Here is a 16,585-nt window from a genome sequence, read left to right as displayed (position 1 = left end):
CCATGGCACGCTTGGACCTCTCCATTCTATGAACTCTTTCCGAAGTCATCCGTCTCGGTCTTGAGCACTTTATTAAATCGGTCAAGTTCATCTTTCAGGTCTGTAAGAGTCTTTAACTCTCTTGCCAGGGTCAGCACTTTTGTCTCCTTCTCCCTGGGCTCCGCTTCGGCATGATCATAATCCTCTACACATAGAGTAGCAATACGTTTCTCTTTAGCCCACATCTGGTCAGACTTTTTTGCTTCCTCTCCAGATTGGAGACGATCTGCCGAAGGTGGTCCTGGTCCACCAAGAGGTCATCCATTTCTCTTGCTGCAAACGGATCTCTATCTTATCCAGTTTGTCCATAGGCCGATCTTTTCTACTCCAGCTGCCGCTGAACACCGTCCAAATTCCCATTGGACTCCTTTGAGGCCCTCTTCAGCCCCCTCTACTGACAAGGCGTTCTATCCTGCCTTTGTCTTTCCTTCATCCAGCAGAGTCTAGAGAGCAAAGACGTACTTCTCTACAGTCTTCTTGCTCTCGTTCTCTTCTTTCAGCTTCTCCCGCAAAATATACCCCTCATGCTCCATCTGCCCTAGGCGGATGGAGAAGGAAGGTGTCTAATGGATTTCCTCTTGGAGCAGCTCCGGAGTATCCTGCAGCTGACACTCCAGTGAAGAGATATCTTTTGTTGAATTTGATGGTCTTGCCTTCTGTTTCATTTAGCAAACCAGTTAGAGTCTCCACCTCTGACTGCATCTTTGCATTCGTTTCTGTCAACTCTTGCTTCTGTCATACACTTTGCACAGATTTGGCCAGGAGTTTTTAAACCTGTGCATTCAGCCTTCTTTCGACCATGTTCAGAGTCTGCTTAGTCATAAAACAAAAAGAAAAAACCCAATAACCCCCCCCCCCCCAGGGAACGCCACAACCAAACCCCAGGGGTGCAAACTGGGAGGAAAAAAAAAAAAAGGAAAAACACAAACAACCATACCAACCCCCCCCCCAAGTCACCCACGGAGGCTCCCAGCGCCTCCCAGAGGACCGTTCCATCAAACGCCAGGAGACACCCCCCCCCATGACTAACAGACCCAGCCCCGGTCGTCTACGGCTAGATGGTCCCACAGTCATTTCCCCCCCAGAGGACACCACAGTCACACCCTGAGGGCGGAAACTGGGGAAAAAAACAAACAAAACAACAACCCCAACCCCACCCCCTCAGCGCAGGGGAAACTGGAAGTACGTCCAGTGTCACCAACCATGACTATACCCCAAAAGTCAACCGGGAGGAGTGGAACAGCGGTAATGGCGTATGGCACAAAACGGCGCCACCCCCTCCGACTTTTAAACCAGCCACCAGCTGCGGGTATATTCCACTGCCCCAAACCTCAGCTACGCCGATGGCGTACGGCTCAAAGGCGCGCTGAAGCCCGAGGTGGAACAGGGAATTAACAAAAAATAAAAAACCCCCCTAAACCCCCCCCCCCTCCCGGGTGCAGAGGTCATCTGGGAAACGCCCAGCATAACCGAACTGCACCACCCCAGCAACGCCGACAACGTACGGCTCAAACGGCTGGGGCCGGAGGAGAAGACAGGGAAGTAACAAAAAAAAGAGTGCCCCCCCGGGTGCTGAGGTCATCTGGGAAACACCCAGCACAACCAAACTGCACCACACCAGCAACGCCGACAACGTACAGCTCAAACGGCTGGAGCCGGAGGAGAAGAGAGGGAACAACAAAGAGAAAAAGAAAAAACAACCCAATTACCCCTCCCAGAGGACCGTCCCATCAAACCTGGGAGGTGAAACCAAAAGAAATAAAAAAGAAAGACTAACAGACAAACATAAAGTCACCTGGGTCCAACTATGCTCCCGACAGCCTGTATTTTCACGCCACCAGACCACTGACAGTGCTTAAAGTGGTTTCAGCAAATCCTCACCGCCTTTACTGCTCGGTTGGATCAGGTGACCGAGCAAAACGTCATCCTCAATCGCAGGATGGAGGTTCTCACCGCTCAGGTGGAAGCGCGCGCTCAGGGCGCTGCTGCAGCTCCTCCTCCTGCTGACCCGGTGCAGAATATAGACGTTCCACTGGTCGTTCAACAACCCCCCCCCCACCATCCCCTGAAGCATACATAAGCCCTCCAGAGCCATAACGGGGGTTGTGTGGAGACGTGCGCAGACTTTCTTATGCAGTGTTCGCTCGTCTTTGCACAACGTCCCGTAATGTACGCGTCTGACGCCAGTAAGGTGGCTTATGTCATTAACTTGTTTCGGGGTGAGGCACGCGCTTGGGCTACAGCGCTTTGGGAGCAAAATTCACGGCTCCTTCTCATGTATGCTGGGTTTGTGAGGGAATTCAAAACGGTTTTTGATCACCCTAATAGAGGAGAGACCGCTTCAACAGTGCTGCTGTCAATGAGACAGGGGCGCCGGAGCGCAGCCGCTTATGCAGTCGACTTCCGCATCGCGGCTGCGAGGTCCGGCTGGAATAGCGCTGCGCTCCGCGCCGCCTTCGTAAACGGACTGTCTTCAGTCCTGAAGGAGCACCTGGTAGCTAAGGATGAACCGCGAGATTTAGATGGGCTTATTGATCTCGTTATACGGTTAGACAATCGGTTAGAGGAACGCCGTCGGGAGCGAGACGAAGGACGTGGCTGGGCACGCGCCGTCCCTCTCCCTTCCGGTTCCGAACGGGTTCCGCCCTCCCTACGCTCCACGGCCTCAATGCTCTGTGGGGTCACAGCTCCCCCTGCTGACGTTGCTAGGGAAACGCACAGGGCCAAAACGAGAACAGATGACAGAATGAGGAGGCTGGTCCGCGGGGAGTGTTTTCTCTGCAGCTCAAAAGAGCACATACAGAAAAACTGCCCCAAACGGCCAAAACGACAACACTCGCCCTTAGAGACTGGGCTAAGGGGGGGTCATAACATTCACGTGGGACACACACGTATTGCCACACGACTCCCAGTTACAATCCTGAGCGGGGATTTAACCCTTCAAGCCCCAGCACTGGTGGACACGGGGTCGGAAGGGAATCTGCTAGACAGCAGATGGGCTAGGGAGGTAGGGCTCCCTCTGGTGGCGCTCCCTTCGCCATTGCAGGTGCGGGCACTAGATGGCACCCTTCTCCCTTTAATCATGCACAAGACACAACCAGTAACTCTGGTGGTGTCTGGAAATCATCGGGAGGAGATTGAGTTTTTTGTGACTCCTTCTACCTCCCGCGTGATTTTGGGCTTCCCGTGGATGTTGAAGCACAATCCCCGGATTGATTGGCCGTCTGGGGTGGTGGTTCAGTGGAGCGAAACCTGCCATCGGGTGTGTTTAGGATCCTCGGTTCCTCCCGGTTTACATGCTAAGGAGGAGGTCAAAGTCCCTCCCAATCTGACAGCGGTGCCGGTTGAGTACCACGATTTTGCTGACGTCTTCAGCAAGGATCTGGCACTCACCCTTCCCCCGCACCGTCCGTACGATTGTGCCATTGATTTGATTCCAGGCGTGGAGTTCCCGTCCAGCAGGCTGTACAACCTCTCACGACCTGAGCGCGAATCAATGGAGACCTACATCCGGGACTCATTAGCTGCTGGGCTGATCCGGAATTCCACCTCCCCGATGGGTGCAGGTTTCTTTTTTGTGGGCAAGAAAGATGGCGGACTCCGTCCATGCATTGATTACAGGGGGCTGAATGAGATTACGGTTCGCAACTGATACCCGTTGCCGTTGTTAGATTCCGTGTTCACCCCCCTGCATGGAGCCAAAATTTTTACAAAGTTGGATCTTAGGAATGCGTATCACCTGGTTCGGGTCCGGAAGGGAGACGAGTGGAAGACGGCATTTAACACCCCATTAGGTCACTTCGAGTACCTGGTCATGCCGTTCGGCCTCACTAACGCCCCCGCAACATTCCAAGCTTTAGTAAATGACGTCTTGCGGGACTTCCTGCACCGATTCATCTTCGTATATCTGGACAATATACTCATCTTTTCTCCGGACCCTGAGACTCATGTCCAGCATGTACGTCAGGTCCTGCAGCGGTTGTTGGAGAACCGACTATTTGTGAAGGGTGAGAAGTGCGAGTTCCACCGCACCTCTTTGTCCTTCCTGGGGTTTATCATGTCCTCCAACTCCGTCGCCCCTGATCCGGCCAAGGTTGCTGCGGTGAGAGATTGGCCCCAACCAACAAGCCGCAGGAAGCTGCAACAGTTCCTCGGCTTTGCAAATTTCTACAGGAGGTTCATTAAGGGCTACAGTCAGGTAGTTAGCCCCCTGACAGCCCTGACCTCTCCAAAAGTCCCCTTCACCTGGTCGGATCGGTGTGAAGCCGCGTTCAAGGAGTTGAAACGACGGTTCTCGAGTGACTGTGGGACCCTAGTCGCCAGTTCGTGGTTGAAGTGGACGCCTCGGACTCAGGGATAGGAGCCGTGCTTTCCCAGAGCGGAGAGACCGATAAGGTTCTTCACCTGTGTGCCTATTTTTCCCGCAGGTTGACCCCGGCCGAACGGAACTATGACATCGGCAATCGAGAACTCCTTGCGGTGAAAGAGGCTCTTGAGGAGTGGAGACACCTGTTGGAGGGAACGTCTGTGCCATTCACGGTTTTCACTGACCATCGGAACCTGGAGTATATCAGGACTGCCAAGCGGCTGAACCCCAGGCAAGCCCGCTGGTCACTTCGTGGCCCTCCCGAAGCTCCCTAGAGCCCAGGAGACCGCTGACCTCCTGGTCCACCACGTCGTCCATCTGCATGGGATACCAACAGACATTGTCTCAGATCCTGGTCCCCAGTTTTCCTCTCAAGTCTGGAGGAGTTTCTGCAGAGAACTGGGGGCCACCGTAAGCCTCTCATCCGGGTACCACCCACAGACGAATGGACAGGTAGAACGGGCCAACCAAGAGCTGGAACAGACCCTTCGCTGTGTGACATCCGCGCATCCGACGGCCTGGAGTAACCATCTGGCCTGGATCGAGTATGCTCATAACAGCCAGGTGTCTTCTGCCACCGGCCTCTCCCCGTTTGAGGTATGCCTGGTGTACCAGCCCCCATTGTTTCCCGTTGTAGAGGGGGAGGTCGGTGTGCCCTCGGTCCAGGCCCACCTGCGGAGGTGCCGTCGGTGTGGCGCACCGCCCGTTCTGCCTTGTTGAAGGCCCGGACAAAGGCTAAGGCCCATGCAGACCGCCGGCGGTCCCCGGCCCCTGCATACCAGCCCGGACAGGAGGTGTGGCTATCCACAAAGGACATCCCCCTCCAAGTGGACTCACCCAAGTTAAAGGACCGATACATAGGACCATTCAAGATCCTCAGTCCACCCCGTTTTCCACGTCTCCAGACTGAAACAGTACCACACCTCACCCCTCTGTGCTCCCGGTCCGGCGCAGCCTCCTGCCCGCATCATTGACGGGTAGCCGGCTTGGACCGTGCGCCGGCTCCTGGACGTCCGCCGGATGGGCCGGGGGTTTCAGTATCTGGTGGACTGGGAGGGGTATGGACCCGAAGAACACTCCTGGGTAAAAAGGAGCTTCATCCTGGACCCGGCCCTTCTGGCCGATTTCTACTGCCGCCACCCGGACAAACCTGGTCGGGCGCCAGGAGGCGCCCGTTGAGGGGGGGGTCCTGTTGTGTGGGCCGCCAGAAGAGGAGGTACTGCTGGCCCACCACCAGAGGGCGCCCTGCCTGAAGTGCGGGCTTTATTTATTTATTTACTTTTTTGGTGAGGTCACTTTCAGGTGACCTCACTTGAAAGTGACACTTTCACACCCAAGTAACACCCAAAGTAACAGTTTCTTGGGTGCTACAAGCCCATTAAGCCCCACCTTACAGCAATCAATGATGATAATAATAATAATAATAATAATAAAAATCGATTATTTTGATTTGATGTATTCTTCTTTTTTCCAGCAGATCATCGGTCTCCATCTCACCCTGTCCCCTGCATCTTCCTCTGTCACACGAACCTGCATGTCCTCACCATGTCCATAACCCTCTATGGCCTCCTTCTTCTCCTCCTGCCTGGTGGCTCCATCCTCAGCATTCTTTTTTCCATTTATCCTCAGTCCTTCCTCTGCATGTCCAAACCATCTCAGTCTTACTTCAATGTGTTTGTCTGTCTCCAAACTGTCCTACCCATGTTGTCCCTCTGATATTTTCATCGTAATCCTCGTCACTCCCAGTCTAATAGAGTGAGGACTCTTCACACGCTGAGTGGACGACATTTATTCTCGTGCATTTGACAGATGCTTTTGTCCAAATTGTCTTACAGGTCAAGTTCAGGCACTGATTTCAAACTTTGGCAGATTACAAGATGGATTGTAATCTTGTGACTAAAAAGATTAATCCAGGTTTTGAGTATATTTCTTATTGTTACATGGGAAACAAGGTACCAGTAGATTCAGTAGATTCTCACAAATCCAACAAGACCAAGCATTCATGATTTGCACACTCTTAAGGCTATGAAATTGAGCTATTAGTAAAAAAAAAAGTAGAAAAGGGGGTGTTCACAATAATAGTAGTGTGGCATTCAGTCAGTGAGTTTGTCAATTTTGTGGAACAAACAGGTTTGAATCAGGTGTCCCCTATGTAAGGATGAAGCCAGCACCTGTTGAACATGCTTTTCTCTTTGAAAGCCTGAGGAAAATGGGACGTTCAAGACATTGTTCAGAAGAACAGCGTAGTTTGATTAAAAAGTTGATTGGAGAGGGGAAAACTTATACGCAGGTGCAAAAAATTATAGGCTGTTCATCTACAATAATCTCCAATGCTTTCAAATGGACAAAAAAAAACAGACGCGTGGAAGAAAACGGAAAACAACCATCAAAATGGATAGAAGAATAACCAGAATGGCAAAGGCTCACCCACTGATCAGCTCCAGGATGATCAAAGACAGTCTGGAGTTACATGTAAGTGCTGTGACAGTTAGAAGACGCCTGTGTGAAGCTAATTTATTTGCAAGAATCCCCCACAAAGTCCCTGTGTTAAATAAAAGACGTGCAGAAGAGGTTACAATTTGCCAAAGAACACATCAACTGGCCTAAAGAGAAATGGAGGAATATATTGTGGACTGATGAGAGTAAAATTGTTCTTTTTGGGTCCAAGGGCCGCAGACAGTTTGTGAGACGACCCCCAAACTCTGAATTCAAGCCACAGTTCACAGTGAAGACAGTGAAGCATGGTGGTGCAAGCATCATGATATGGGCATGTTTCTCCTACTATGGTGCCTATATATCGCATACCAGGTATCATGGATCAGTTTGGATATGTCAAAATACTTGAAGAGGTCATGTTGCCTTGAAATGGGTGTTTCAAAAAGACAATGACCACAAGCACACTAGTAAACGAGCAAAATCTTGGTTCCAAACCATCAAAATTAATGCCTCGCAGATGTGAAGAAATCATGAAAAACTGTGGTTATACAACTAAATACTAGTTTAGTGATTCACAGGATTGCTAAAAAGCAGTTTGAACATAATAGTTTTGAGTTTGTAGCATCAACAGCAGATGCTACTATTATTGTGAACACCCCCCTTTCTTTTTTTTTTTTTCTAATAGCCCAATTTCATAGCCTTAAGAATGTGCATATCATGAATGCTTGGTCTTGTTGGATTTGTGAGAATCTACTGAATCTACTGGTACCTTGTTTCCCATGTAACAATAAGAGATATACTCAGAACCTGGATTAATCTTTTTAGTCACATAGCACTACTATTATTCTGAACACTACTGTAAGTGACCTGCTAACTCTGAGAAAAAGCCACAAAACAATAACTACATTCAAACGTTTTATTATACAATGATGAATAAATGTGGATTTAAACATATTTACATACATATTTATTAAAACAAAAAAGTGCTGTTCTTCGGTCATTCAGTGTCGAGGATGGGCTCCAACACACACTCAGCGCTTCTTTCGCTGTGAAGAAAGAAAGAAACATTCAGATGTCAAGTGATTAAAAACAAAGGCCACATGTGTGAGGGATGTGAACATACAACGTGTGTGATCTGACTGTTTACTCACCTTTTTATTGTTGGGCACCCAGTCAGGATGCTCCTCATAGTGTCGCTTTGCCTCCATCCGGGAGAGGACTGCAAACAGAGGACAAACACACTGTCAGTTAACACACTCACTGACACAACGACAAGCCTGTGCATGTGGAGGAGCGTGCACACTCACCATCTCTCCCAGGATCTTATTGACGTTGGCGCAGTCAGACATGGTGCTGCGCCACAACGTTGGGTTGCTGCTCCTTCCTAAAAATCATAAAGGATATTCGCTGGCCTTTTGACATATGGAGCTGTGACTTCAGCAGGGGCCTGATGGAGGGCAGGGACAGGGGTCACGGGGGTCACAGAAGGACCAGGGGTCACTGGGGTCACACGATGGTTGGACTGGATTGGGATCACAGACATGACGGGAGTGAAGAGCCTGACGTACACCAAAGCATCTGAGTTGAGTTGAGGGAAAGAAGGTGCAGGAGAAGCTGGAAAGAGAGGAGGTGCAGGTGCAGGAAGTGGGGTGAGTGCTGGAGGAGGAGCTGTGTGTTCCAGTCTCATCAAAATCTCCTCAATGTCGCTGTTGGCGGAAATGTTCCCCTCCTGGTCCAACAGCTCACAGGCTTGTTGAATCTCCTCAGACAAATCCATTGTTAAAAAATTCTTCAGTGACCCTGAAACAACATGAATAAGAATTATTTTATTCATATAGAACTTTGAGGTGAGAGAAAGACAAAGTTCTCCATCATAAAATCACCAAAATACAAAGGTTCAAATGGAAACACATAAACGAAAACATATTAGAAATCAAAACACCAAACAGACGTCAAAATTCTTCAATCAGTTGAAAATGTGGTGTCGTCTTGGGGATTCAAAAATAATTGTCACCGTTCTGATTAGACATAAACAAAAATGCATGATAGATGTGTGGAAAGGGCGTCTGCAGCCAGGTTGGGGTCAACTGAAGCTTACACAGAGGTCAAAGTTTAAAAATGCTCCAATCATGTTAATCTATTTTTCACGATCTCTGAAACTCAGTTATCATGTTATTTTGTGAAACACGTCATATGTTGGAGAATCCAGTGGATGTGACCTTGTTTGCCCTTTGCAGACCAAACATTCTGTTGTGGCTGGGGGTGCCTGGCTGCCTTTGTTTCTGTCTTCTGTTCTGTCTTTTGTTTTTCCTTCCAGGTGGCACGCGTTTAGGACTGAGTGGCTGTGTGGCTGAGTTATCAGGACCTCACCCTGATCACCTGAGGCTGATCATGTGCAGCTCGTCAGGACTCACAGCTGTGGTGCATCTACACGGATTGGAGCATGGTGGCATTTAAGTCTGGAGTACACAGTGTGTATTTGCCAGAGACTCGACCTTGTGACCAGACGGGTGAGATCGTCGTCTCGAGAGCCATCTCATCATCAGTGGATGCAGAGACTGTACCAGGTTTGACACCATGGTCTGTGAAAGAGGAGGGGGTGAGGTCTCACGCTCGTCAGCACACTTCCTGAGGTACGTTAGGTTTTGTGACTAACATTAGTACAGTCAGTAAATGTGGTGTCCCTCACACCTTATTATATTGAGCTGTTATGTTAGTTGTTTAATCAGCTTCCACTGCAGTTTGAGTGTGTCCCTTACCAAAAGGTAGTACATGCAATTATGTTTCAAGTATACTTCCAGTTTACTTTTTATATACTTATCAGTACTATTTTTTGGTAAGGGGTGAACAGGGTGTTCCATGCCTGCAGGGTGGGGAGCTGATTAGTAATTAAGCCAGGAAGTGTTTGCTGTTTATGTACACCTTTGAGTGGTCTCTCTGTGTGTGGAGTGTGGACTCACATGATGGCTTCTTCTTTCACAGACTCGGTTTGTCGTGGCCACCTGGGGGGTGTCGGCGGGGTCCTTGGGTCCGAACTGTTTCTGGCTCCGGACCGTTTGTGCAGCTGGGAGCGCACCGTAATCCACCTTGCAGACCGCGCACTTATTTGTTTGTACTTTCATCACAGCACTGTTATGTCATTAAATTTTGTTATCCTTTGTACCGTGCTCTGCTTATTTTATACTGGGTCCTTCAAACGCTGGTCGGTTCTCCGTCCTGCGTCCGACACATAACACATTCCAAATATTCCAAACTTGTCATTTTTTAAAATCCAATTTGCTCAACCAATAATTTACATAATGTTTTTATTTAAAAAAATGAAGATATTATAATTTTTGTCGCCAGTACAAAGAGAAATTAGTCTTTGTCATCATTTTTACTGATTTTACACAATAAATACATAATTCTCAGCTGCAGACAGAAAGAACCCTGATGTTTTTGGAATCTTTATGACACAAATAATGTGATGTACAACATGGATGGTGTAATTTTCATTTTTAACCCCTCTGTAATTATTTATAGATCCAACCCCCCCCCCCAAAAAAAACAAGGCAAATGTGCAATGTGCATCGAAAACCAGCAACAAAACATTACACAAAACACACACACATAAATCATGAAATAAATAATAAAACCCAAACATGATCATCATCTTTATCAAAAGCAGCAAATTGCAGTATTAATAGTCACAATTTTCTGTAAATTGTATAACTGTAATGGCTCATTGTGTTGCGTTCACGAACATTACACAAACCAAACACACAAAAAATAAATTAAGAAAATAAAACCCGAAAAAGTCATCATCTTTATCATAAGCAGTAAATCGCAGTATTAATAGTCACAGTTTATCTGTATATTAAACTTATAAACAGTTAACGAAACTAATGCCTCACTTCTGTGTTGCATTCACAAACATCACACAAAACATACATTCATTCATTCATCTACTACCGCTTTGTCCAATTAAGGGTCGCGGGGTGGCTGGAGCCTATCCCAGCAGTCATAGGGCGTGAGGCGGGGTACACCCAGGACAGGACGCCAGTCCGTCACAGGGCTCACGCAAAACAAATGCACAAAAAATAAATAAATAAAAAAACTAAAACTCCAAACACAGTCATCTTTATCAAAAGCAGTCAATAGCAGCATTAATAGTCAAAATTTAACTGTACATCATGTTAGAGGAACAACGGCTCACCTGTTTTGTTTACTGGCAAAAGGTTTTTTTATATTTCCACCTAGTCCTCTTCGGGATTGCAACAAAAACTGATTGCAAAGCTGATATTGCTCAATAAAAAATTTTTTTTTCTTGTAATTAGTTGCTGGTGTGCTGAGATATGCGAGCTGATCAGCATCTAACGTGTATTCTGTGATGACGTTGGAGTGCAGGGGGTCAAGAAGGTCAAATTTGTTTTTGTACTTTTTCATCACATTTTTTTAATTCATGAAACGCTGTGCTTAAAAAACAATAGCTATAGATGTCATCAAAGTTGTACATATACATATTGGTTTGAATGAATGTGTAAAAATAGTAATAATTTTCTGTATATTTATCTGTTAACCTGTGTTGCGTTCACAGACATTACACAAAAGAAACACACAAAAAATAAATTAATAAAGAAAAATAAAATCCCAAACACCATCATTATCTTTATCAAAAGCAGTAATTAGCAGTATTAATAGTCACAGTTTATCTGTATATAAACCTTTGAGGATTCTAAGTTAACGGCTTGCCTCTGTGTTACATTCAACATTACACAAAAATAAATAAATAAAACTCCAAACACAGTCATCATCTTTATCAAAAGCAGTAAATAGCAGTATTAATAATCAAAATTTAACTGTACATTATATTTATAAATTGTTACAGGAGCTACACGGCTCACCTGTGTTTCATTCGCTGGCAAGTCCCAAGTTTTTGTCATATTTCCACCTCGTCCTCTCCGGGATTGCAACAAAAACTAATTCTAAAGTTGATATTTGCAGGTCATAATCATAATCGCTGGTGTGCAGAGACGTGCGACCTGATCAGCGGCTAACGTTGGTTCAGAACCGGCGTGAAGTTGGACAGTAGAAAGTAGTTCATTATTTAGACATTAATTTGCGAGTATGACAGAAAGCGAAAAATGACATGAAAAATTGTAACCCAGCAATATATCTATGCATCCTAAACATGGGCAAGTAAATTTTGGCGCCACCTGCCCAGATCTGTCAAGTGCCCCATCCTCCCCAACCCTCATTAAGCACCCACCCCTCCCCTCAGTTTCACTGTATTTAAGACATCTTGAATGCAGTATGTTTGTTTATACAAGTAGTTCCAAGTTTTGCCACCAGAGTCTTGCCGTGCCAATATACGTACCAGAGTCTTGCCGTGCGAATAGCCAAATGAGAGTTATGAATGAGAATAGCCACAGCCTTAATGATATGCCAAACTACTGTCTAGAAATTGAATAGGCCGTCACTAATGCAATATCTTTGCAAACATACAAGATATAATTAGAAACAAAGTATCTAAATATAGGTTTTCTGACACAAGGGAATCATCAAATTACGTAATTACATTACACAATTAACAGGATATAGGTTGAGTTCTTCTAAAAATTGTTGAGGTCTGAGGTTCGAAACACATTCTGGCCTCCCACACCATTCCAACTCATTATATAAACTGCATAATTTTTTTTTTACCACCATTGAAAAATGATAGCTACCTATTTTATAAACATTACCCAATCCAGAGCATGTGGATCCCCATGGGCAACATGCTAGTAGTTTGTATAATTTGTTTGTTTGCTGCTCAGCTGGCAAATAAACCAAAGTCCAAAATCCACAGTTTTTGACTTCTTGTTAGGTGAAGACTCTGCCATGTTGGTTTGTATATGGACTCCAGGCATTGTTATAGTTTCTGTGGGTACTTGTTTCTTGCAAATACAAAGAAAATATATCTTTGTATACAAATATACACCAAATGTATAAACCTTAACCTCGTGAGGAAAAACTGCATCCAACGACTTCATTCAAACATCCATTTTGGGCCTGCCGTGTTTAACTCAGGATGGCATTCTGAAACTTCACAAAATAAAAAAAGATAAGTAGTCACAGGGAAGTTGTTATCCATGTGGGAAACGTTTTTTTCAGGGACGTCCCTGCTTATTTCAACAAGACAATGCCAAGCCACATTCTGCACGTGTTACAACAGCGTGGCTTCGTAGTAAAAGAGTGCGGGTACTAGACTGGCCTGTCTGCAGTCCAGACATGTCGCCCACTGAAAATGTGGCGCATTATGAAGTGCAAAATACAACAACGGAGACCCCGGACTGTTGAACAACTGAAGTCATACATCAAGCAAGAATGGGAAAGAATTCCAAGCTTCAACAATTAGTGTTCTCAGATTCCCAAACACTTATTGAGTGTTGTTAGAAGGAAAGGTGATGTAACACAGTGGTAAACATACCACTGTCCCAGCTTTTTTGAAATGTGTTGCAGGCATCCATTTCAAAATGAACAAATATTTGTACAAAAACAATAAAATTTATGAGTTTGAACATTAAATATCTTGTCTTTGTGGCGTATTCAGTTGAAGATGATTTGCAAATCATTGTATTCTGTTTTTATTTACATTTTACACAACATCCCAACTTCATTGGAACTGGGGTTGTGTATATATACAGTTGTGCTCAAACATTTACATACCCTGGCAGAACTTTAGCTTTTTTGGCCATTTTTAAGAGAATATGAATGACAACACAAAAAAAGTGTGGATTTGACTATTTTAGTTTTAGTAATAATCACCAAACAATCGGTGCCAGACTGCATTCATTGTATGTACCTGGATCATCTCCATGATTTTTTTTTAGGTTGAATTCATTCCATTCTGTTCGGTTGTGTGGAGGTATGACAGTGCTGTTTGAGGTTTAGAGTGTAACGTCTCTGAAGGAATCATTATATAACTTTACTGTTGTGATTTAACACAGTTTTTAGCTGAAACACAACCACACCTGCTTCTAATTCACCATCAGTCACTAACAATCTAGCAGGAGACAGGTATGAGATAAAACAATTGATCTGGTGGACCACAGTTCATCAGATGTGAAAGGCTTTGTTTTCATTCCATGCAATATTAATTTAGTTACAACGTGATAGCTTTGATTAGTTCTGAGTGATCATGTTGGCAAAATGGAGGAGATAGATGCATTTTTATGCCTAATTATTCATTTAGCAATTGTCTTAGGCCCTTGAAATGCCTAGTCAAATCACAAATTGCTTTTGCAACATTTTCACAACATTCTTGTTCCAGGAATTCTTCACTCAAAACATTGTTTTTTGTTTTTTTTTAAATGTACATATGAACAGTTTTTTGGCTTTGGTGGAGTTGCATCAGGAAGAGCATCTGGCTTAAAACTTGTGCCACATCAACTTGCAGATCCATATCTGATCTGTTGTGGCAACCCTGTGTGAAAAAGATGGGGGCTGAAAGGACTTGCTTCTTTGGCTGATGGTCTCCAACTCCTGTAAGCCCTTGCATTCTGATTTCCTTGTTGGTCTGCAACTTTAAAACCTGTGCATATGTTCATTGTGGACTGGCAGCAGTTACCACACTGGGTCCTGATGATTTTTGCATCAACCCAATCAACAGTCAGGCAATTAAAAAGTCAGGACCCTCCATCCACTCTGCACTAGGCGTGAAGGTCTCACTGAAATAACAAGTACATGTGCCAGAGAAATTTACAGTGAGGAAAATAAATATTTGAACACTCTGCGATTTTGCAAGTTCTCCCACTTAGAAATCATGGAGGGGTCTGAATTTTTCATCTTAGGTGCATGTCCACTGTGAGAGACATAATCTAAAAAAAAAAAAAATCCAGAAATCACAATGTATGATTTTTCATAATTTATTTGTATGTTACTCTTGCAAATAAGTATTTGAACACCTGTGAAAATCAATGTTAATATTTGGTACAGTAGCCTTTGTTTGCAATTACAGAGGTCAAATGTTTCCTGTAGTTTTTCACCAGGTTTGCACACACTGCAGCAGGGATTTTGGTCCACTCCTCCATACAGATCTTCTCCAAATGTTTCAGGTTTGGAGTTTCAGCTCCCTCCAAAGATTTTCTATTGAGTGCAGTTCTGGAGACTGGCCAGGCCACTCCAGGACCTTGAAATGCTTCTTACGGAGCTCCTCCTTAGTTGCCCTGGCTGTGTGCTTGGGGTCATTGTCATTGTCATGCTGTCATGATCCATCTTCAATGCTCTTACTGAGGGAAGGAGGTTGTTTGCCAAAATCTCGCAATACATGACCCCATCCATCCTCCCTTCAATAAGGTGCAGTCGTCCTGTCCCCTTTGCAGAAGAGCACCCCCAGAGCACCCCCAGAGTATGATATTTCCACCCCCATGCTTCACGGTTGGGATGGTTTTCTTGGGGTTGTTGTCATCCTCTAAACATGGTAAGTGGAGTTGATTCCAAAATGCTCTATTCTGATCTCATCTGACCACATGACCTTCTCCCATGCCTCCTCTGGATCATCCAGATAATCACTGGTGAACTTCAAATGGGCCTGGACATTTGCTGGCTTGAGCAGGAGAACCTTGCTGCCCTGCAGGATTTTAAACCATGACAGCATCATGTGTTACTAATGTAATCTTTGTGACTGGTCCCAGCTCTCTTCAGGTCATTGACCAGGTCCTCTTGTGTAGTTCTGAGCTTTCTCACAATCATCCTTACCCCACAAAGTGAGATCCTGTGTGGAATCCCAGACCAAGGGAGATTGACAGTTATCTTGTGTTTCTTTCACTTTCTAATAAATAATCATAACAGTTGTTGTCTTCTACCAAGCTGCTTGCCTGTTGTCCTGTAGTCCATCCCAGCCTTGTGCAGGTCTACAGTTTTGTCCCTGGTGTCCTTAGACAGCTCTTTGGTCTTGGCTATGGTGGACAGGTTGGAGTGTGAGTGAGTGTGTGAACAGGTGTCTTTTATACAGGTAACAAGTTCAAACAGGTGCAGTTAATACAGGTAAAGAGTGCAGAATAAGAGGGCTTCTTAAAGAAAAATGAACAGGTCTGTGAGAGCCAGAATTCTTGCTGGTTGGTAGGGGATCAAATACTTATTTGCAGCAGTAACATACAAATACATTATTAAAAAAATCATACATTGTGATTTCCGGATTATTTTTTTTTTTTTTTTAGATTATGTCTCTCACAGTGGACATGCACCTAAGATGAAAACTGATGATTTCTAAGTGGGAGAACTTGCAAAATCGCAGGGTGTTCAAATACTTATTTTCCTCACTGTATTTTCACTGTTGTGTGACACCGATTCAAAAATCAGCCATAACTCTTAATTATTGTATGCTTGCAGTCCCATTTCTCACACAACAGCAACTTGTTTGAATGCACATTTTTGATCCAGGATCTATTTTCTTTTCAGAAACTGCTCAGAATGTCAAATAAATAAATCCCAAATATTTTGTCAGTGATAATTCTAAAATTTTTCATGTGGTTTTAAAGAAATTGACCAGTGTTGGAAAGCATTAAATCTTGTTGTGAGGTTAAAAAACCCCTGCAGAATCTACTGCTGGATTCTAATCATGCCCAAAGTAAAAAAAAAAACAAACAAAAAAAACGTATTCCTGTTGACAACGCTGATCATTTCACAAAGTTTCATGGAAATAGCTTGAGTAATAATTCCAAAATGTTATAGGAATTAAAAAAAAAGGTGTTTAACATTCAGTTGCAGTGAAACTGTCAGTAG

Source organism: Thalassophryne amazonica, chromosome 16 (genome assembly GCF_902500255.1).
Source record: "Thalassophryne amazonica chromosome 16, fThaAma1.1, whole genome shotgun sequence".
Classification (NCBI taxonomy): Eukaryota; Metazoa; Chordata; class Actinopteri; order Batrachoidiformes; family Batrachoididae; genus Thalassophryne; species Thalassophryne amazonica.
This window is presented reverse-complemented; position numbering follows the sequence as displayed.